This window comes from Hippopotamus amphibius, chromosome 16 (genome assembly GCF_030028045.1).
Source record: "Hippopotamus amphibius kiboko isolate mHipAmp2 chromosome 16, mHipAmp2.hap2, whole genome shotgun sequence".
Lineage (NCBI taxonomy): Eukaryota > Metazoa > Chordata > Mammalia > Artiodactyla > Hippopotamidae > Hippopotamus > Hippopotamus amphibius.
In genome coordinates, this window is record NC_080201.1 from 45,374,130 (window position 1) to 45,394,450 (window position 20,321).

Consider the following 20,321-nt stretch of genomic DNA (forward strand, 5'->3'; position numbering starts at 1 on the left):
ACCCCCATCTCCAAATATTCTGAAGTCACATTCTGAAGAACTGGGGGTAAGGACCTCAGCATATGAATTTTAGGAAGATATACATAATTCAGCCCTTAACCTGGAGCAAACGGGACCTCTCATATAATGGAAGTATAAATTGATATAACTGCTTTGGAAAATGGTTAGACAACATCTACTAAAGTGGAGCAGACACACATCCTGTGCCCCAGGGATGATTAATTTCTAGGTGGATATACAACAGAAACACAGACGTTTGCACATCCAAAGACATGTAAATACAGGAATGTTCGTGGAAGCCTTCACAATCGCTTCAACTGGAAACAAACCAAATATCCACAGTGGATAAGAGGATAGATAAATTTTGGTATATTCATGCAACAGAATTCTATAGAAAAATAAAAATGATCTATTGCTACTCCCAACATAGGTGAATCTCATGAACATACCGTTGAGTGAAAGGAGCCAGGTATGAAAATGTACATTCTGTACAATTTATAGAATTGCATTAACTTCAAGTTCAAAACTAGGCAAATTACTCCATGGTGTTGGAGGAAGAAGTAGGATAGTGACTGGGGGTAGGGAACCTTGACCTGGGTCCTCACTTTGTGCAACTTTCCTCAGTATCTCAGTTCATTAAAGAAAGCAAAGCACCTCAAGCCAGCCTGATACCGGTCTGCAGCTGATTTTTAAATCACCACCTCGGCCAGGAAAATTGCAATGTCCCTATTGTCTGTCCATGCCAGGCAGGAGGTAACAAATAACAAATGGCGTTATTCTCTCCGAGCTGCTGACAGCATTTGTGATCTAGCTCCTCAGCAACAGTTTGGAAAATTTCTCCCAAAAGACTACACTTCCCATAGTCAAAAGAACATTACATTGACTATTCTTAGAAAGAGGAGCTTAGATAAGGGACTGCTTTTTATTATGGAATTGAGAAGGGATTCAAGAGGGAAAACAACTTGCTTAAACACAACAAGAATAGAGTCCAGCAAATTTACTCAGACGCTGTCTTGATCCCAGAAGGATCAAAAATGAATTTTCAGCACAGATCCCTCTTAAGGACTTAGTTTCTTTATTCCCAACTGATTATGTAGCTGAACTGGGGCATTTGGTGTTCCAAAGCTAGCTGAGTTTGCAGTCACCGTTCCCAAACCCCTCTCTTCTCTCTCTTCCTGGATACCATGGAGACCTGTAACCAAAAGCAAGGTTTCCTCTCCTCTTCCACATCCCACGGGGCAGAGTTGAGCACTCAGAGCTGCAGCTTTGGATTTCTCTAGTTTCGATGAAACAGGAAAAAAAAAATTGAGCTAACTGGAGATTTACCCTTGGAACTCGAAAGATTTGGCATCTGTGTACCTCATGTGATTCTGGGGAACTATGTACCAAAACCAGAACTTTTTTTCATGACAATCTCAGTTTTATGAATATCCCGGTAATTGCAGGTGGGGATTTCCTCCTATCCAGGCGCCTCACTGGCCCAATGCCATGACTCTTTTGCTCTTCCAGGCTCAGGAGAGCAAAACCCTGGCAGGTCTCAAGGGAGCTTTTGGAAATAGGGGTGGTGGTTACTAAACTCATATACAAGAGTACACACTGTATTCCCAGGTGTATCCCACTCACTCTTGTTTGGACCTGTTTTGCATCGACAGGCCCCTTTAAAAAAAATAATTGTAATTTGGGTGGGTTTCACTTAAATTGCAAATGAAAAAAATGTCTCCCTGCAGGAACAAATGTCTTGTTAAGAGAAAGGAACTTACTTCTTTCTGCAGCACGCATCCAGCTGCCTCTCTGAACACATTTTCTACATATATACAATCCTTGAAAAGAAGGGGGGGGAGGAGGGGCGGAGACATTTCCCAAAAGAATGACTGTGATTATATCTGCAATATCCTGTCCTAAGAGGAAAGGAAAAAAAAAAGAAAAAAAAAGAGCCTGGCAGTTTTCAGAGTAATGTGACACCCATAGAAAACCATTCTAGATAAGCTTGTTCTTGAAGCACATTTTGGGGGCTTTGATTCTCTTGGACTCTGTAAGTCTGCTCCCACATGGAGCACCTCCCCCGGGCCCACCCTGACCATCCTATTTAAATGTACTTAATCCTAAACCCAGTCCTCCTTGCACTCCCCCACTTCCCTCCCCCCCCCCCCCACAACGTATAGCACCTTTCAACATAGTGTTCAGTTTTCTGTCTGTTGCTGGTGGCCTGTCTCCCCCTGCTAGAAAGTGATGCCAGGAAGGCAGGGATCTCCCTCTGGTTTGTTCCCTGGTGCGCACTAAATGCTAGGGACCGTCCCTTGCACACAGTGAGCACTCAATAGTTGTTGACAACTTGAAAATTCAGCACCTTAATTAACCAAGGGCCAAGCCCTTTCACCTTCTTGCCTCACATCAAACTAAAAATTTTGATTAAAATGTCTTTGCTTTTATTCAAAAGGATACTGCAACACATTTTCTAGACAGGATTGGGTTGCACGGTCTCTTTTCATCATATCACTTAAAACAAATTGTTAATGAATGCGAATCGTCTAGTATCAAGGTCTAAAACTCCTGGAAATTAAAAAAAAAGTTTGTATGTCACACACACATACTCTATGACGTGAAGCAAACTGTGGGTTAATCGAAGATTCTCAAAAGGAGAACTTAAAGACACAACACATTTGTCTTTAATCAAGGCATGAAGTGTGTCTGTTTGAGGAACAGTGCATGAAAAGTCCATGTCCGACTACAATTGTTAAAACTTGTACGTTGGATGCCTGGTATGTGTCAGACGCTTTGCCTACACATGAGCTCTTATTTTCCCAACAACCTTCCAAGGTAGGTATTATCATCCACACCCGCAGATGAGGAACTGAGGCCCAGAAAGGAGAAACAACTGGCTCAAGGTCACACGGATCTCAGATGAGACATGGGTTTGCTCAACCCCAGGGTTTATCCCCAGACACTGTGCTAGTTCTCCGGAAAATAGTGTAATGCGACTTCACGCGATACTCACATATGTCCCTGGTTTCAATATTCTTCGTCAACACATATGTTTTGAGTAATTGTTATGTTCATAGCACTGTGCCGGCTTCCTTGGAGATCACCGTAAGAAGCTTGCCATCTCGCTGGGAGGTACTTATGCACCCCGGGCAGAGGATGTGGTGTGACAGCTGAGTGGGGTCCATGGAGATGCTGTGGGAGCACTGACGAGGGAGAAGCCCTCCTGGGCTGGGCTCCCAGAGCCCAAGCACAGGCCGGCCCTCTGCCTTCTCAGCCAGTCTGGGGCCACTGGCTGGGTTTGGCTGCCCAGCTTCTATCTGGACTCACAGTGCACCTTAGTTCTCTCAAGAAGTGACCTCCCCCCACCCTGGGTGTGATCTCGGCACAGGGGTAAGTATAGGTTGCTGCCTCGCTCTGCTTCCCAGCCTCTGTGTAAGCTGAAGAGGCAAATGCCTCCTCTCTTCAGTGATGGGGGGAAGCGGGGAGGCATGGGACCCACCCTCGGCCAATTGCAGGCTGGTTGCCGTGACCTTGGATCTTGAGTGAATGATGCAAGGATTGTGGACCATCTGCTGGCAGCAAAGACCATGGTGGACACAGGCCAAACTGAAGCAGCCACAGCCCGACTGGACTGCTCCAGGGATGAGGAAGTGATGCAAGCCCCCAAGAGCAGCTTTTTCTCCCATGAGATCTGGGCGCCCACGAGGGCTTCCCATAAGCCTCGCTGTAGTTGATATAGTCCTAAATGTATAGTCCAGTCTCTACTGGAAAAATGTATTTTTCTTTATCCTTTTTTCCTGCATTTCACGTTGATGGATATAGTTCATGAAAAACAAACAAACAAACAACAACAACAAAAAAAAAACAAAAAAACTTTCTAGGGACAGTCATCATTGCATCCGAAAGTGAAATCTGCTTTTAGGAAATTGTTGTTTACCTGCTCCGATGCTTTCTCCACAGGCTGAAGAGTGTCTGATACTTACCTAATGAAGTTGAGAAATTTCAGTGCTTTCTTCATTCTTCTGAAGTTATCTGAAGCTTAGTAATCACACGAGGAGCCACCAAGAGTCATGGAGTCATGGAGATGTCTGGCCGTCCAGGTAGAGGGGGCTGTGGCTGAAGTGTGGAGAGGAGGATGCCGGGGCACTGGCTGCCCTGCTGGTTTTGCTCTGTGGGATGATGCAGGGAGAGGCTTCCCTGTATTTTGGCTCAGAACACAGGCGAGATCTCATTGGCAAAACCACAGCACCTTGCCTGGTCCTGAAACCGTGGAAGAATTAAGCCTAGGGTGACCCACTTACTGGGTGCGTGCTGTCTATCTCAGCGCTGTTCATTACCTTCCACAGGCAATGCGCTCATTCATAGAGTATATTTTCAGAGCACATCTGTCCCTTTAAACTCTCTACACCCATAGTTCCAGTGCAGAACTGGAACTTGAATTCATCAAAGCCAATTATTCCAGTTCCTTTTTTTTTTTCAACTTGGAGTTTTTCATTTAAAAGTTGTCATGGGAAAATAACTCTTAATAAATCCCTTTAAGCATAGGGAACTAGCACAATTACTGACATTTTTAAGAATTATTGAAACATTTTAAAGTTTTTTGATTTATGTTCTAAAGGACATAAGTAATCCTTTTTTCTTTTTGGAAGGGCTTCAGTTAATTTCAAGGACAGACATTGGCACACAGACTGTTCAAATCTAATTAATTATCTGGCTGTGCCCACAACAGTCACACCTTCAAAACATTGTGGTTGTAGCTAATCATCTGAGATTCTCCCACACTGAAATAATTGCACACACCCTTTTGGTCCATGACAGATATATGTATGGGGTGAATTACAAGAAGGGAAGGTGCACCCCCAGAGGGAAATCAAGTTTTGTTTGTTTGTTAGTGACTCATCAATTTAGTCATGCATTAAATATTCAATGTCTAATGTAAAACATTTAAAATCCTGAGGCAGTTCCTTGAAGCAAAACTGCACAAGTCAGGTTAACCAATCACATTAGTAGCTTTGTACCATAAATTAAATTAGAAAATCTCACAGCTGGGAAAAGCAAAGGGGGAGACATCCCAGGGATGGTGTGGCTCAGAAATCCATGGGTGAACAAACCCGGCAAGGCTGGGTGGTACGTTTCTTTCAGTTCAGGAAGCTGAAGGCCAGTCACCTTCGGCCAATGGAGACAACAACCCTTGCCCAGTGGCGTTCACTTGGAGTTGATTTACTGCCTCAGGTATACGTCCAAAAGTGAGCAGAGAGTTTATAATTCATTCTCTCATTTAACCTAAAAACTTTATTTTTCCACGCATTGATAAAGTTTGAAAAATAGGAGAAGAGAAGAAATACTTGACCCTGAAACTTCCCTTGGAAAAACTACTTAGCTTACCCGTTGTGAAGCAAAAGATCAAATGTGGCAGCCACATGTCAGTCATTGCTGAGACCAAATCCTTTCTATTTTCCCATAAAAAGACATATTACACCACGTTTTAAAAAAAAATGCCACAAGCCTTATCAGAGTCACAGTTGAGTAGTGGTATGTAGGTCTGGAGAGCAAATACAAAAATAAGTGCTAGAACAAGCCATGACATGCCACCTGCCCCATCAGATGCATGTTTTCTTTCACACAGAAGTTTGGAATTCACCACTCCAGGGAACAAAACTGCTTGTCAGTCCAAAGCCTGAACACCGATACTGGGGGTCAGCTCAGGGATAACACTCATGTGTGACTCAAGTGGTTTCTACAAGGCAAGAGAGCGTCCGTGTGAGGCTCAGCTACTGCCACCCTGCTTCCTCCAGGTATCAGCTGTGATCAAGAGGAGCTGGTTTCTGTGGAGGGGGACGCCCTGTGTGAGGTAAGAGAGAGGCGAGCGGCTGAACGAGGGTGTGTTAACAGAAGAGCTGGACAGAGCAGGCCAAAAGATGGACGTCCACGTGGTTTTTGTTGATGATTCAAGGGAGATCAGAGTTTGGACCCAAATGTCTGAGAATTACTGCAGTTCTGTCAACAGAGCCCATGACTTGTCTAGGGCTGATTTTCCATTTTCCAGTGCCGATATGCCAGGCAAAACCGAAGTTGGTATTGTGTGTCCCCTACTCAGAGGACTCTTCCGGCACCAATGCCATCTCTGAGCTGCTCCACTAGTTCCAAAATGCCCCCAGCTTCTGCCTTCACCTTTTCAGTTACCAGAAGAAGAAATTCACACTAAGGAACCAATTGCTGGTGAAAGGTTAATTTGTGTGTGTTGGGGGTGGGGAGGGGGCTTTTTATCCTAGGAAAAATAGTACTCCCCCCAAAAGGGGGGTGGGATTGGAGTGAATCCATTTAAAACAGGAGCCAAAATTTCATAAGACAGAGAAGAAAAGATATGATTAGGGCTTTGCCTTGACAATTAAACGAGCACTACAAAAAGTTTTATGTTTCAGAAAATGGGTTATAATTGCAATCATGAACAATTCTTAAAATGAACAAAGAATGAGTCAGGTGGTGCTGGGGGAGGTTCTGTTTATGGTGTGTGCTGACACTCTGTGGATTTCCCTTTAGACTGTCACAGTGTGAGGACAAAGAAGGTGGTTTTATTAATTATCCCAAGAGCCTCCCTTTGCTGTTTAACTCATTCTCTTTCATGTCAGTATCCTTTATCCATCGATTTCCCTTCCTCGGTTGTTAATCTGTTTGAATTGTGCGCCATCCCCCTCTGACAGTGGCTTTGTTTGTGATACAAACAATCAATATGACTTAGACTGTGAAATCTTGGCTTTTCTTTTTTTTTCTTTTTCTTTTTTTGTTTTTTCTGATTTCACTTCGTGGTAGCTCTGTTGCATGTGTATCCCATTCCATTGCCAGGAAGACACTGACCCCTCAAAATGGTAACATGAAAGACAAAATGGCTCCCCTGTTGGGTCAGGAGATGTGTAAGTGAGAGTTTATTTTAACCATGGCCAATCCTTTTACCATGGCCATTCATATTTCCATGTTATGATTACCTCAGATTTCCTGAGCAACTTCATAAATATCAGATTTCAGATAAAGAAATCCCCCTTCTACTACCCAGAACTGAATGATTGTCCCTTTATTCTTTTCCAATAATACAAGCCTTTAAAACTGTGAATTTTCCTGAGTAACTAAATCTATATTCTCAAAATTTAATATATACTTTTTTATAATTATTTTCTAAACATAAGTGAAATTGCCATTTTTATTATACCCCAAAATTTAAAGATTTTTAAAGACTTTTATTTTGACTTATAAGTTTATTATGTTGATCCTTTTTATTTATCATTTAGTTTTATTGCATTGTGAACAATTGAAGCTCTGTTTTTGAGGAATATATTCACATTTCTTTTATTGCCTAATGTAAATTTGTGTGTGTGTGTGTGTGTGTGTGTGTGTATTCCATGGGTGTTTGCAAAGAATGCATGTTCTTTGGCCAATAGAGCATTGATATATTTTATCTATTAGTTCATAGTTATATGTTATTATTCAGATCTTCCATGTCTCTTTAAAATAACAAATTTATTGAGATAAAATTTACATACCATACAATTTACTGATTTAAGGTATACAATTCAGTGTTTTTTGGTATATTCACAGAGTTGTACAATAAATCAGCATATTCTAATTTTAGCCTAACTTCTCAAAATCAACTTCAGATTTACAATAATTTAGTTCTAGTGAAATATAGAAACTTTACTCCTAAAAAGCACCATTCCAGCTCCTCTTTATGCTATTATTATTATAAATACTATGTCTTTCATTGACCTAAAACAGACGGCTAGATATTTCTTCAGCAATGATGGGGTTATTTGAGATCAGCAGAGAATTGCAATTTGGGGTCTGAAGACATGGTAAGCCACACTCAGATCCCCACTCAGCAAGGAAAGGAGAACATTTTCAGAGAGGGGAAAAGGAAGTTGGGAGGGCTGTAGTAAACAGAGAGTCCATACCTTTTCATTGGCTGAGTCCTTGCTGGGAAAGAAGAGTCTTTGTGCTTCCTATTGGGCTCTCCTATTGTCACAGGGCGTGAGAGCTCCCCCTCCTGGTCTCCTGACTCTAATTGAGGTTTCTGATTATTAATTTTTTACACTTTATGTGTTAAAACCCAACAATACATTCTTATAATTAACTTTATGTAGTATGTATTTTAAAGAAACAGAAGAAAGGAAAGCAAGTATATATAGAGTTGTTAAATTACCTACTTTTTCTTTTCTCTTCATTTAATACTATAGATTTGGGTTATCACCTTGTATGCTTTCCTTATCCCAATATAGCTTTGCTCCCACCTTCCTTCTTGGTAATGTTATTGTCAAATATATTGTATGTCTAGATGTTATAAACCCAACAATACAATTATATACACATTGTTTCATAATTCAGTTTAGGGAATGCAGGAGAATAAGTATATAATTATGTATTGTTTTGCAATTTCTACATAATCACCTTTACCAGTGCTGAGTGTGTGTGTGTGTGTGTGTGTGTGTGTGTGTGTGTGTGTGTGTGTGCGCGCGCGTGCGCGCGCATTCAAATTACTGTTTGCGGTCACTTGCTTTCTGCCTGAATATTTCTTGTCATGTAGGTGTGCTGTCAATAAATTCTCTCAGGTTTTGTTTATTTGGGAATGTCTTTCTCTTCATTTTTTTAGAGGTAATTTTACCGGATATAAGATTCATGTTTGACAATATTTTACTTTCAGCACTTTGAATATATCATCCCAGTGCCTTCTGTTCTCCATTGTTTCTTATGAAAAGTCTGTTGTTAATCTTACTAGGGAGTCTGTGTGTGTGATGAGTTGTTTTCTTTTGCTGCTTTCATGATTTTATCTTTGTCTTTGGCTTGAAACATTTTAATTGTATGTCTGGCCATGAATCTCTTTGTTTATCATCCTTGAAGTTGGTTAAGCTTCTTGGCGATGTAGATTAATATTTTTCCTCAAATTTGGAAAATTTCAGCCATTGTTTCTTTGAATACTTTTAATGCTCCTTTCTCTCTCTCCTCTGTTTCTTCTAATTCCTTTATGCATGTGTGTGTGTGTGTGTGTGTGTGTGTGTGTGTATGTATATGTGTATATATATCTATATATATACACACATGCACATATAATGATGTATCACATTTTTCTGAGGCTCTGTTAACTTTTTTCTTTATTTTCTTTCTTTTACTCTGTGCTTCTGATTGAATAATCAATATTGACCTATGTTCAGTTTCACTGATGTTACTTCTGCCAGCTCAGATCTTTTGTTGAGCCTCTCTAGTGAAGTATTTTATTTTGATTATTGTACTTTTCAACTCCACAATTTCTCTGTTGCTGTTTAAGTAATTTTATCTCTTTGTTGATGTTCTCTATTTGACAAGACAATGTTATCCTTTCCTTTAAGTCTTTAAGCATGGTTTCTTTTCATTCTTTGAACATATTTATAATAGCTGTTTTGGAGTTTTTTTCTGCTATTTCACCATGTGGGCCCCTTCAATTCCACGTATTTTTCCTTGGCTTGTCAAAAAATAATGGTCTATTAAATTATCCCACTAAAAATGTGGTTTTGTAATTTTCCACTTTTGTTTTTAACTTTTAATTCTATAAAATTTAATGCTGCTACTACAGTAAGCACATAAAAGGTTTTTTCTGTTATAGTGTTAGTATTAAGCAGCTATAATTTAATATTTATAAAATATGAGTTATAAATAATAATTGACATAACAAATATCAGAGTATGTACCCATCAAATTTAAGAAAAAGAACATTATCACCAATTTTTCACTTTGTATTTTGAAGAAAGATTTTGGGGAATTTATATTACTAGATGTAAAAACATTTTTTTACCATAATATGACAGTGTGATATTAGCACAAGGGTAGACAAACAGACTAATGGAACAGAACAGAGAGTCTGGAAATTAATCACATGTGGACACAATTTATGATAAATGTGACAAATGTAGAGCAGTAGATTTGATTTGTAGATATTAACCCTGTGTGTGTCATATAGTTACAAATACTTCCCCCCAGTTTGTAGCTTATCCTTTAACCTTTTAGTTTAAACTTTTTTTCTTTTTTCTTCCTTTCTTTCTTTCTTTCTTTCTTTCTTTCTTTCTTTCTTTCTTTCTTTCTTTCTTTCTTTCTTTCTTTCTTTCTTTCTTTCTTTCTTTCTTCCTTCCTTTCTTCCTTTCTTTCTTCCTTTCTTTCCTTCTTTCTTCCTTCCTTCCTTTCTCCCTTCTTTTCTTTCTTTCTTTCTCTCTTTCTTTTGTCATACAGGGCTTTTTCTATGTGGTTGTTTTTTTTTTGCTTTTTTGTTTTTTTAATTTGTGTGTAGTCAAATCTGTTGATATTTTCTTCTTTGGATTCTAGGTCTCATGAGTTATTTAGGAAAACTTCTGCAATCCAAGCTCATAAAAAATATTTTTGTCTAATGATTTAGAAAGGTGTATATATGTATATTTAGATCCTTAATTCATCCAAAACTTCTTTTCATGTATAGTGTGTGGTAGGCATCTAACAAATAGCCACTTGTCACTTTCCTATTTGTTGACTGATCCTTTCTTTCCCTTGTAATTTAAAGGGCCACATTTTTCATCTCCTAAATTTCTGTCTCGGCTTTGGGGCTTTTGTCTAATCTTGGGCCAATATCACATTGTTTTAATAGCTATAAATTAATAGTGTATTTTGATTTCTGGTAAGACAAGTATCTCTTCAGTATCTTTTCCCAAGCCTGTAGTGAATTCAGAGGGCACACTTTAAGGTCTTCTGAGTCTAGATGCACAGGCTGAGGCCAGGCAGAGCACATAGATAAGATTCTAGAGAAATATCTTTGGTGCTATGTTCCACAGAAACAGCCATAAAATACACTGAACAGAATTATGGTCTTCAGCTTCTGCTGGGCCCCATGCTGCTCTCAAGTCTCACTTTTCCAGAGTCAATTCTCTTTCCTGTTCTTCTTAGCTCCAATTTTATACTTAAACCATCCCTCCATTTACTCCTCTAGGATGAACTTCCCTTCTTTGTTACAGAATAAAAACAAACCATAATATGGGATATTAAAATGGAGAGAGAGTCCCGCCCTCTTCCTCCCAAGCTCAATTAAGTGAGATCTGGTCCCATCCCCTCCCATTCCCTTAGGGAATAGCTCCTTTCTGCCCTGTGTTTAAACATGCCTATCACTCTCACCTTAACACACACACATACACACACCCTTTCACTCCAGATTTCCTTGCAGCTGTTTTGCTGTCTCCTCTTGTTCAAAGCCACATTTCTAGAAAAAGTTGTGTAAACTCATCGTTTCTTCTCCTCCCACTCATTTCTCATTCTCCACAAAGGTCACCCACCTGTCACTTCCTTATTATTAAATCTTTGCTAATATTTCTGCCTCTGGTCTTGTTCTCCTTCAATCTGTTTCTCATTGTAGCAGCCAGAATAATCCTTTTAAGATGCCAATTTGAACACATGATTCCCCTCCTTAAAAAGCTTTCATGACTTCTTATTGATCTCAAGATAAGATTGAAACTCCTTGAGGAGGCCTCCATTTTCAGTCTCCTCAGCTCTCTCCAGCCCTAAACTCTGGTCACACGATGCTTTTCACTGTCCGTGACTTCCTCACTATGCCTTCACCTGGTCTTTCCTTCTGAAACTTTGTGTGGCTAATGCATGTTTACCTTCATTACTCCAGCAAGAAGATGGGAAGGCTTTCCTGACCACCACTCCAAGACCAGAGGAAGCTCCCCTTCTTGGTGTTTCCCTGGTACTTATCTCTGTTATGTGGAGCCCACATCACAGTTTATTTTTCTCTGTCTCCAACTAGGCTGAAAACTCTTAAGAGCAGGGATCATTTCTTGACCATTATCTAACCCCAAGATTAAGCAAAGTGCCTAGCACATAGCAGATAGACTATAGATATTGAAATGAATGAATAAATAGCTCCTCTGTTAGCTCGAGAGCTCAACATCATCTGTTGTTTTTTAACTAAAGAAGGCTGTTTGTTTATATTGCAGTAAAAAAAATCATAAAATATACCTTCTTAACCATTTTTAAGTGTACAGTAGTGTTGAGTATATTTATATTGTTGTGAAACAGATCTCTGGAATGTTCTCTCTTGCAGAACTGGAACTCTATACCCATTAAATAACAGTTCCTCTTTGCCTCTTACCCCAAGTGCCTGGTAACCACCATTCTACTTCCTATATCTATGAATTTGACTACTTTAGATACCTCATATAATGGAATTGTATAGCATTTGTCCTTTTGTGACTGGCTATTGTCACTTAGCATAATGTCTTCAAGGTTTATGCATGTAAGAGAAGGGAACACTTCTGAACTCATTCTGTGAGGCCACCATCACCCTGATACCAAAACCAGACAAAAATACCACAAAAAAGGAAAATCACAGGCCAATATCACTGGTGAACATAGATGCAGAAATCCTCAACAAAACACTAGCAAACCAAATCCAATAATATACCATGATACAAAGGATCATACACCATGCTCAAGTGGGATTTATCCCAGGGATGCAAGAATTTTTCAGTATCTGCAAATCAATCAATGTGATACATGACATTAAAAAACTGAAGAATAAAAACCATATGATCATATCAATAGATGCAGAAAAAACTTTTGATAAAATTCAACATCCATTTATGATAAAAAGAATCTCTCCAGAAAGTGGGCATAGAGGGAACATATCTCAACATAATAAAGGCCATATATGACAAACCCATAGCTAACATCATACTCAATGGTGAAAATCTGAAAGCACTCCCTCAAGATCAGGAACAAGACAAGGATGCCCACTCTCGCCACTTTTATTCAATGTGGTTTTGGAAGTCCTAGCCACAGCAATGAGAGAATAAAAAGAAATAAAAGGAATCCAAATTGGAAAGGAAGAAGTAAAACTGTTACTGTGCAGCAACAGTATACATAGAAAATCCCAAGGATGCCACCAGAAAACTACTAGAGCTCATCAATGAACTTGGTAAAGTTGCAGGATACAACATTAATATACAGAAACCTGTTGCATTTCTATACACTGACAATGAAATATCAGAAATAAATTAGGGAAACAATTCCATTTGCCATCACAGCAAAAATAATAAAATACTTAGGAATGAACCTACCTAAAAAGGCAAAAGATGTGTACTCTGAAAACTATAAGACACTGGTGAAAGAAATTGAAGATGACACAAGCAGATGGAAAGATATACTCTGCTCTTGGATTGGAAGAATCAATATTGTTAAAATGACCATATCATCCAAGGCAATCTACAGATTCAATGCAATCCCTATCAAATTACCAATGGCATTTTTCACAGAACTAGAACAAGTAATTTAAAAATTTGTATGGAAACACAAAAGACCCCAAATAGCCAAAACAATCTTCAGATAGAAGAATATAGATGGAGGAATCGTGCTTCTTGACCTCAGACTATACTACAAAGCTACAGTAATCAAAATAGTATGCTACTGGCACAAAAACAGGATAGAAAGCCCAGAAATAAACCCACGCACTTACAGTCAATGTAATCTAAAATGTTGTAGATTACAACAAAAGAGGCAGGAATATATAATGGAGAAAAGACAGTCTCTTCAATAAGTGGTGCTGGGAACACTGAAAAGCTACATGTAAAAAAATGAAATTAGAACATGTTCTAACATCATACACAAAAATAAACTCAAAATGACTTAAAGACCTAAGTGTAAGACCAGATACTGTTAAACTCCTAGAGGAAAACTTTGGCAGAACACTCTGGCATAAATTGAAGCAATGTTTTTTTGGATTCATCTCCTAAAGTAAAGGAAATAAAAGCAAAAACAAACAAGTGGGATCTAATTAAACTTAAAGGTTTTGCACAGCAAAGGAAACCACTGACAAAATGAAAAGAAACCTACTGAATGAGAGAAAATATTTGCAAATGATATGCCTGATAAGGGATTAATATCCAATATATATATAAACACAAACAGCTCATACAACTCAGTGTCAAAAAACAAACAATCCAATTTAAAAATGGGCAGAAGAACTGAATAGACATTTTTCCAAAGAGGAAGTGCAGATGGCCAACAGACACATGAAAAGATGCTTAGCATTGCTAATCATCAGGGAAATGCAAATCAAATCCACAACAAGATATCACCTCATACCTGTCAGAATGGCTATCAAAAAAAAAAAAAAAAAAAAAGAAACCACAGATAACAAATGTCAGTGAGAATGTGGAGAAAAGGGAATGCTTTTATGTTGTTGGTGGGAATGTAAATTGATATAGCCACTGTGAAAAACAGTATGGAGATTTCTCAAAAAACTGAAACTAGAACTACTATATGACCCAACGATTCCACTCCTGGGTATATACCCAAAAAAAAAAAAAAACCAAAAACACTAATTCAAAAAGATACATGCATCCCAATGTTCATAGAAGCATTATTTACAATTGCCAAGACATGAAAACAACCTAAGTGTCCATCAACAGATGAGTGGGTAAAGAAGCTATGATATATATATATATATATATGAATTCCATTCAACCATTAAAGAAAAACAACAATGAAGTTTTGCCATTTGCAGCAACACAGGTGGACTTGGAGGGCATTATGCAAAGTGGAATAAGTTAGAGAAAGAAAAATACTGTATGATATCACTTATGTGGAATCTAAAAAATATAACAAACTAGTGAATATAACAAAACAGAAACAGACTCACAGATACAGAGAACAAACTAGTGGTTACCATTGGGGGGGGGTGGGCAACATAGGAGTGGGAGAGTGGGAAATACAAAATTTTGGGTATCAGATAGGCTCAAGGATGTATTGTACAACATGAAGGATATAGCTAATATTTTGTAGTAACTGTAAATGGAAAGTAACCTTTAAAAATTGTATAAAATTTTAAAAAACTTTTAAATTAAAAAAAAAGTTCATGCATGTAATGTGTTATAGGATTTCGTCCTTTTTTAAGGCTGTGTAGTATTCCATTGTATGTATATACCACATTTTATTTGTCCATTCATCCACTGACGGACATTTGGTGTCCATCCAAGTCATGATTTTTTATTGATTTTCTACAATATTTACAATTCTGGTTTTTCACAATTTCTGATCCTACAACATTCAAATTCTAGATAATATATGCAAATATATGCTTTATAGAAATAAAAGAGCTTTATTAAATATAAGCTTTTGTTACTACTATAAAGTTATTCACACTTTTTCCAATAAAAAAACTCTTGTTATTAAAATGTATACATTTTAATATGTATTTCATTGTATAAATCCTCATTAAAAATAAGAAACACTTATGCAAGATTTGGTATCAGTCTAATTTATATAGAAGAATGAATCTAATAAGACTGATCTTTATAAGGTCAATTTTTAAACTTACTAAAAAAGATTTTTATTATATAAAAATCTTGGGTCTGAGAATGAATGTATATATTCATGAATGAATATTCATTCATTTGGAATATATATATGTCTATAAATATACCTATATGTATATACATATTCCAAAGCTAAGTATGTATATCTTTTTAAAAGAGAGAACACAAGTCATTAATCTTGGTTTTCTTCAAACACCAGACAGCCCAGAGGAATACATTTTTAATCAACACCTGCGATCAGGTGGGATGGACAGAATTCTCTGCTCTAATGGTCAAATTACAGTGCAATCCATACACATAGGCATTTAGTTCCTCAAGGGATAAGAAGACAAAAGAAAGAAAGGTGACAAAAAGATCCAATAATAGTCCCAGTTATAATCCTGTTACTTTAAGGCAATTACCTACATTAGGGATATCTTTTCTTCCAAGCATCACCTTCATTCCTTCTTGCTTATTTTGAGAACTGGGTCACCCCTGGTTGGAGCTCATTTGAATGGACATTTAGATGAGTTCTCTCTCTTTCTCTGCTATTGTAAACACTCATATAATGTACTTCCTTGTAATTCTGCATGCATGTCTTAGATGACTGAATTGGAATGGTTGGGTCAAAGGATACACTTCTAGGGTTTTTATTGCAAATTGCCAAGTGGCCTTCCAGAAAGGTTTTACCAAACTACTTTCCCACTGACCATATATGAAGTGCCAATTTCCCTATCTTCTTGCTAACACCTTGTATTAACATTCTTTTTGGTGATTTATAATCAAAGACAAAGTTTGGTATCTTATTGATTTAATTGCATTTGTTTGTTAATAAGGTAATTTATTTTTCAAACCTCAGTCCCTTAGTGTTTCTTTGTGAAATGCTTGTCCATGTCCCTTGCCCTTTTTAATATTGTGAAGTTCATTTTTTTTTTTTTTTGGCTGCATTGGGGTCTTCATTGCTGCTTATGGGCTATCTCTGGTTGCAGCGAGCGGGGGCTACTCTTCATAGCAGTGTGCAGGCTTACTGAGGTGGCTTCTCTTGTTGCGGAGCATGGGCTCTAGGTGCATGGGCTTCAGTAGTTGTGGCACGTGGGCTCAGTAGTTGTGACTCACAGGCTTAGTTGCTCTGCGGTGTGTGGAATATTCCCGGACCAGGGATTGAACCTGTGTCCACTGCATTGGCAGGTGGATTCTTAACCACTGTGCCACCAGGGAAGTCCTGTGGTGTTCATCTTGATTATCAATTTTTAAGAATTAATTGTATGGTAAGAACTTATGTATGTTATATATGTTCCAAATATTTCTCCAGTTTCTCATTTGTTACAAATTTTATTTATGGTGTATTTTTATATCCAAAAGTTTTAAATATTTGTGTGCCCAACTCTATGAATTGTTTTCTTTGTCTTTTTTGATCTGGAAGTCAATTTTATGTAATGTCCTTGTGGCAGTTTCTATCCTGTAGGGGAGCAATTTGCTAACCTCTATGATAGCCTTGGGGCAGGGCTTGAGTGCTAATCAGGGAATTTTTTCTTACTGTCCTGTGTACGTGGGGAGCCTTACCTCCTTCTGGCCATTGGCTCCTCTCTGGCCATTATAACTAGTGGTATCTGCTTAGAACACAGTGGGTGGTTCATGGGGTGAGGGAGGGGTGCCAGTCTCTTCATACAAAGGCTGTTTCCACTCCTGAACCTCCAGCAAAAATGCTGGTCTGACCATAGAACACTGGTCAAAATTAGGAAATTAACATTGACACAGTACATACTATTAACAAATCTACAGGCTCAATCATTTTCTCCAGTTATCCCACTAATGTCCTTTTGCTGGTGCAGAGTCCAGTGCAGAATCCTGTGTTGTCTTTAGTTTTCATGTCTCCTTAGTCCCCTCCAACCTGGGACAGTTTCTCAGCTTTTCTTTGTCTTCTATGACCTTGACATTTTTGAAGAGTACTGACCAGTTATTTCATAGAGAGTCCTGCAGTTTGCATCTATCTGAAATTTTCTAATGATTGGATTGAGGTTATTTATGCATTTTCACAAGAATGCCTCTCTCAGTGCACCTTAACAGGGGTTCATGATGTCAATGTGTCTTATTCCTGCTGATGTTAACTTTGATTACTTGGTGGTATTCTTGCAGGTTTCTGGAAGTTATTTTTTCCATTGTAATTAGTAAGTATCTTGTGAGAAGATAGTTTGAGAATATGTAGGTATTTCGTTTCTCATCGTACTTTCACCCATTGGTTTTAAAATTCATTGATAATTCATGCCTGCAACAATTATTACTGCTGTGTTTGTCTAATAGTGATTTACTGTGTCAATCATTCTTGCTACATTTATTAATTGGAATTTGCTGTAAGAAAGAGTTGTTTCTTCTTTGCCATTTATTTGTTTATTTATATCAGTATAAAATAATAGACATTTATTTTAGTCTGTGAATTATGATCCACTATTATTATTTGGTTGTTCAAATTGTCCCAGATTTGGCCATTGGGAACTTCTTCAAATTAACGCATATGTTCTTTTTGATATGCTCCCATTTTTTTTTTTTTTGAGCATTTCTCACTTCTTGGCACCATAAGGTATTCTAGATTCTTCTTGCCTTTTCCCTGCCCAACTCTGGAATCAGCCACTTCTCCAATGAGCCCTACAGCCTCTCATTGAAAAAAAGATATTTAGAAGCCATGATTTGGTCTCTAGGTGGGATCATTGCTATTGGGGTGTCATTACTTTTAGGTCCTCTCAGTGGACAAAGCTAGAGAACACATAGAGAGAATATATATATTCTCTCTCACACACCTACACACACATCTGTTTTATTTTGATGTCTATCAACCTATGAATATACTGCAAATCATGAATTCATTCTGATAACCTTTGATTCCAATTCAACACCAAGAGTTCATTCTAGTTTTGCTCTTTTTTTATTTGTAACTCCTTTATCCAGAGTGAGAAACCTGCTCTCATTATCCAAATGTATTTAGTTAATTGCTTAGTGCTAGACTATACAGAAAATAGTTTTGGAATTGCTAATCCTTTGAAACACTTAGTAACTAGTGCACATCATTTGTGTACAGTTCTTTTTGTATTTTGCCTATCCAATCAAAATACTGTGGTCTGAAGCTATGCAGGTTAGTTCCTTTTGTTCTCTTTTTTAAAAAAGATATTTATTTATTTGGCTCTACTGGGCCAAGTTGCGGCACGCGGGATCTCCATTGCGGCGTGTGGGATCTAGTTCCCTGACCAGGGATTGAACCCAGAGCCCCTGCATTGGGAGCACAGAGTCTAATCCACTGGACCACCAGGGAAGTCCCTTTGCCACAGGGTGGTTATGTTGTTCATTTGTAGTACAGTTAGGTTATTGGTTACTGTTTGTACAATATTTCATTTTGGATTCCTCCCATATCCTGGTTGGTGTTTATTTGTTTCCGGGGTTTGTGAAACCTCACCATAGTTCTCAGAGTCACAGCTATACAAAAAGCTATACTCACAGGGGTATCACTCACTCCCTCATCCCTTTCACCCACTTCCCACTTTCCCATTCTTTCTCAGTCCCATCCACCCCTCATAGGTAACCAGTATCATTAGTTTCTGGTTTATTTGTCCTGTGTTTCCTTTGCACGACAGATCCCCTGCCAGTCTTGATGGTAAACGGACAAGAACAGCGGCCAGAGTCTTAAAAGGATGTGTAAATGAAGGGTACAGATTTCTCAAGGATGAAGGTTTGGGGTACCCCAACAGTAAGTTTCTTAGACCAGGAGACATGCTGGCCAAGACTGAGGGGATGCTAGAAGGGGTACTGATAAATTTGATACAATGTCAAATAAAGTCCATACTTTGTGTTTCCTTAGTTTTTTACCCAATGTCCTTTTTCTGTTGCAGGATCTCACCCAGGATACCACATTACATTTGGTTGTCACGTCTCCTTAGGATTCTCCAGACTGTGAAATTTCCTCTGACTTTCCTTCCTTTTGATGACCCCAGCAGTTTTGAGGAGTACTGGTCAGATAATACTTTGCAGAATGCCCTTCTCTTGGAATTTGTCTGGTGTTTTTCTCATAGTTGGACTACCATGAGTTCTTGGGAGGTCAAGTGCCATTTTCATCTCATTATAGTAACATGGCTTATGTCTAATTGATGTTGACCTTGATCACCTGGCTGAGGTAGTGTTTGTCAGGTTTCTCCTTTATTTTTCCCTTTCATGCTCTACTCTCAGAAGGAAGTCACCATGTGCAGCGCATACATAAGAAGTGAAGCATTATGCTCTCCCATCTGAAGGCAGAGCATCTACATAAATTTTTGGAATTCTCCTGCGTGGGAGACTCATCTCTCCTCTGACATTTATTTACATCAATACAGACTCTTGGGTATTTCTTTTATACTCTGGGTTATAATTCAGTCTACCTTATTTATTTTGCTACTCACATTGGCACTGGGGCTCTTTGGGTATTAGGTGCTCCTCCATTTGCTTCCTGTGCCCCTTTGGCACACTAGTTTGGATTGGTGTTTGTGTCTCACCCTTGCCCCTCCACATTCATATGTCGAAGCCCTAATTCCAAACATGTTGGTACTTAGAGGTGGGCATTTGGGTGGTAATTATGGTTAGATGAGTTCATGAGGACCCTCTTATATTGGGATTAGTGCCTTTATAAGAAGAGACACTGGAGAGCCTGTTTCTCTCTCTCCAGGAATCCACACAAAGATCACGTGATCACACAGTGAAATGGTGGCTGCCTACATACCAAGAGAAGAGGCCTTGGAATAAAATCTACCTTATTGGCACTTTGATCTTGGACTTGCCAGCCTCCAGAACTGTGAGAAGGAAATCCCTGTTGCTTAAGCCACCCAGCATATGATGCTTTGTTATGGCAGCCTGAGCTAAGACACACTGCTTTGCTTTTTGAGTTCTTCCTTACTTTCTGGCATTGCAAGATGCTCCGGGCTCATCTTGTGTATTTCCTGCCTCAATCCTAGAATCAGCCATTTCTCCAAGAAGCCCAGTTGCTATTAT

The 20,321-nt window shown here is 38.5% G+C and overlaps 1 long non-coding RNA gene across 1 annotated transcript; it reads left to right on the plus strand.

Moving 5' to 3' along the window:
- The first annotated feature begins 5,626 nt into the window (after positions 1 to 5,626).
- On the plus strand, positions 5,627 to 20,057 carry LOC130838957 (uncharacterized). Its single transcript, XR_009049744.1, has 3 exons — positions 5,627 to 5,833; positions 18,938 to 19,050; positions 19,193 to 20,057. It is a non-coding gene; the product is annotated as an uncharacterized LOC130838957 (long non-coding RNA).
- Positions 20,058 to 20,321: the final 264 nt, after the last annotated feature.